The sequence below is a fragment of the Sinocyclocheilus anshuiensis genome, unplaced genomic scaffold (genome assembly GCF_001515605.1).
Source record: "Sinocyclocheilus anshuiensis isolate Anshui unplaced genomic scaffold, SAMN03320099.WGS_v1.1 scaffold1141, whole genome shotgun sequence".
In the NCBI taxonomy this organism is placed as follows: domain Eukaryota; kingdom Metazoa; phylum Chordata; class Actinopteri; order Cypriniformes; family Cyprinidae; genus Sinocyclocheilus; species Sinocyclocheilus anshuiensis.
In genome coordinates this window covers 69,466-73,540 of record NW_015554222.1, presented here as the reverse complement: position 1 = coordinate 73,540, position 4,075 = coordinate 69,466, and the positions used below count along the sequence as shown (strand labels likewise).

Here is a 4,075-nt window from a genome sequence, read left to right as displayed (position 1 = left end):
TTTAAAAACGAAAGGTTCTTCAGTGGTTTTTGGGATTAGCCTAGAAAATGTCGTCTTTTTTTTTTTTTTGCTTGATAGATTTCTTCAGTTTGGATGATTATTTGAGGACTAAAGTTGTTGATGTCACAGTACATTTAAAGGTTTTTCAGATCAACATTAGTATATATGATGGTTCTCTAAAGAAAAAAAAAACATTGTTAAAAGGAAAAAAAAATTAAACATTGAATGAATTAATTAACTAAATAGTTTATTTATTTATTCCTTTGCCCTTCTAAGTTCTAGGTTGTTTTTTTTGTAATTCTTAAGAAAATTAACTCGCATAAGAGTAGCAACTCAGTATGCTAGAAAACTGGTTGCAAGCACTCTAGACCAGTGTTTCTCAAACAGGGGTCCGTGGACCCCTAGTGGTCCTTGACGTAAGGCCAGGGGGTCCGTATAAAGTATGAATTTTTGTATACATTTTGTATATTTTGACATGTTCCCATGAAAGAAAAATCCAATATAGCTGATGATATGGTCAACTAACTTGAATTATACTTGACTACATTTGGTCCTCACAAAGACATACATAGATGAGTCAGTTTTGTTCTGGGGGTCCTTGAGGATGGTTCTGAATTGGACTGGGGTCCGGTACGCCAAAAGGTTGAGATTCACTGCTCTAGACCATCTACTGTGTACTTTTGAGGGAGAATCGTAATGTGTGCTACACACTAGGCAGGTGGTTTTTTACCACTTTTTTTGTACATTTGTAAATTTGCAAGGTTGTTTATTTATTTATTTTTATTATCCTGAAGAAAATTCTGAGTATTTTATAGCAGAAGTTACTGTCACAATGTTGAGCCATTGCTTTGTGAGCAATAGAAGTGTTTTTAGCCTGTTGCTATGTGGTTGCTGACTGGTCCAAGTCTGTAATATATTTTGCTCTTTATATACGGCTCAGTTCACTCCTTCAATGTCAGTATATTGGATTATTTCCCTCATTTTTAATGTCCACCAGACTTAAATCATTAATTATACTGTTCAGAAAAGTAATGGTGCAGCAAGCTGAGCAATTTGATATATCGTTCATATCAATGTTCACAAACATTGCAGGAGACAAGTTGTGTGCCAAAGTTTAATACTTGATGTTAGGGATCAAGTATGAGCAATAGTAATAGTGATGGTTTTCTTAGCAGATAAATGCAGTATATGTTTAGCAGTGTGTGTGTGTGTGTAGACTCAGAGCTCGTGCCCTGCGGCTGTGCCTCAGATTCTCCATCTGTTTCAATTAAAGTGAGTGCAGGACTCACTGCACTGCCGGGTTTAAATGTCACAGTGAGAGAGCTCTCACCCTGCCCACAAATAACACCACTACATAACACAAGATCTGAGCACAATGGAGCACACACACTCCTATAGAGCTCCTCAATAAATAGATTGAGAAGGTGAAATATTGCACCGATTCTTGAAACATGAGACCAAACAAAGCCATACCTGCTGTCAAATATTTCAAAAATTGCCACAATTCTACTTTGATATTAATCAGAGATGATCACAAGAAGCAACATTTCAGTTTTGTTAATGCTTTACGACAAGGTTTCATTCATTAACATTAATTAACTGCATGAAGTAACAATGAACAAAACAGCATTTAGTAATCTTCATGTAATTTCATCGTTTGATTTAAAAAATGTGTAAGTAAAGTTGGAACTGTTAACATTAGTGTAACATGAACAAACATGCACAATTGTGTTTTTATTAACTAACATTGCCTTTTTTGGATATGGAGAAAATGAATAGCAAGTACCAAGTTTTTACTCTTGGAAGAATTTAGGTTAGTTGCAATCATGTCACTTGTGGAGTGAAAAAGTGTGCAAGACCCTCAAATTTTCTTTAATAATTTATATGAACAAATCTGTTAAATGCTGTAAAAATATATTGGTTCATGTTACCTAATTCTTGAACTAATGCTAACTAATGAGACCTTATTGTAAAGTAAGAAAAAAAAATCTAAACTGACATTATCACTTGTACATATACAGTAAATATTAAATTTAATAGGAATTTTATTTATAATACTAAATATTAAGTTTAATATACAAAAAAAACAATACCACTATGTTCTGACAGAAGGTGATAAAAAATATGATAAAAATATTCTGTTTTTAATCTTTCAAAGGTGCCTCTCTACTTTTTGTCAATAACATCGGATTTATGAAATTATTCATATCAAGTAGTTTTAAAGTCACTCTTCATCCTGAAGGTCTTATTTCCATATTTCTCCTGTTATGATTTTATTTATTTATTTATTGTCAGAAATATCATGCCATTTCTATCACAACTTGGAATAAAAATGAGAAAAAAAATAGAGAATTTTAGAACATTTCCATCAAAAACCAAATAAATTTTTTCCTGATATTGTTGGCACACATTAATTGACAAACTAGTGGAAATACACATTTTATGAGTAAACAGAAGATGTTGAACACATGAATCCAAAATAAATGCTTAAGTTTTTGTCCCAGTGCTCAAGAATCTGGCTTTTACTCATGGAGTTTTCTGGAGACTTATGAGGGTCTGATTGATCTAGATCTTTTCTTTTTCTGTCCTACATTCTTTTGTTGACTCAAACTGTTCTTGTCAATCTCTGGCAGAGTAAACTCAAGGACTGCTTGCCGTTTGTTAATAAGTAAATGACGACTGCACACAGGGTAGAAAGTTTCCCATGGAAATTCACATTCCTTCTGTGTTTGTCTCATGTGCTCACACACATTAGAGACACGCTATCATCTTCAGTATCAAACATGTGCGTACACATGTTGCATGTGCGTAATGCGTCATACTCACACATGCACTCCCACTCTGGACATCTAGCTGTTTTCCATGGTGAGTTTTTACTTTTTTGTATAAAGCAGTAGAGATAATGACGTATATGCTGAAGTGGAAGTTGTTCTTGATTAAAGCCTCACTTCTGATGATGCATGATGATTTATATAAAACACACACAATAGTTGCACAATTCTCATTTTGATTTCTGTCACCAGAATTGTTAGGAGATTGTTCTTTATTGCAACTGGTGAGAAATGTAAGCTCATATGTTTTTGGGCTAAAAATTATTGAATTGAATTGAATTGAATTGAATTTATTCTATTTTAGTAGATTGAAGAGAGGAAAACTAGACTGAAACCTAAACCTCAAATGCTTTTGGGATAAAAATTATGTTTTCCATTTTTTAATTGCTATTGCCATTATTTATCTTTTCTTTTCTTTTCTTTTCTTTGATTTTATTAGTAATTTCTAGACATTGACATTATTTATGTTTTGCATTTGCATTATTCTATTTTAGCAAACTGAGGAGAGGAAATGATAAGAAGTAAGGGGAAACATAAACCTCTTTTTTTTGACATTGCCATTATTTATCTTTTGCATTGGCATTATTCTATTTTAGCAGATTGGGGAGTGGAAAGGATCGGGAGAAAGAGGGGGAACTGAATTGGGAAAAGTTGCATGCTGGATTTGAACTCCCATAACCTGCATTAGAGTTATAACTCAGCGTGGCAGAAAACATGCACTAATCAGTAGCTGTTTACAAAGGCGAACTCTAATGCATACTATACATTAGTTGGTTGTTAGGGCATTGCTAAGTGGTTGCAGAATTTTTTTTTTGTTCGTTTTTGTTTGCCAGGCAAAATTTGTATATCTGAAGTAATAACACTACTTTCCTCAACAAGCCACATGATTTGAGGTATTATTCTCATCCAGAAACTATGTGGGATGAGTTATGAAGTTTAATGCTTAGGATTAGGGGTTTGTTCAAATCCCTAACACTCAGTATACGCAATAATAATAATAATGAGGCAGTATCATCAATGCTAATGACTAAGCAAGCAGCACTAATCATTTTAGTGTTTATCATGGTGTCATAATGTCAGTCTTCTCAGCGTCTGCCTTAGGTTTGCTTTTATTTGCAGTGGAGTCTCTGTAGGCATGGGTCATCTTTATGAGACGCATCCTGCTAATCGTATTTAAGGCTTATTACCTCTCTCACTTTCTCTGTTTCCATCACACACACACACACACACACACACACACACAC

At 33.8% G+C, this 4,075-nt stretch overlaps 1 long non-coding RNA gene across 1 annotated transcript in view; it reads left to right on the top strand.

Annotated features, from left to right (window-relative positions):
- Positions 1–2,720: 2,720 nt before the first annotated feature.
- LOC107671149 (uncharacterized) overlaps positions 2,721–4,075 on the top strand; it is a 20,407-nt gene continuing 19,052 nt past the window's right edge. Inside the window, exon 1 of the long non-coding RNA XR_001632162.1 lies at positions 2,721–2,731. This is a non-coding gene — a long non-coding RNA (uncharacterized LOC107671149). The remainder of the gene's footprint in view (positions 2,732–4,075) is intronic.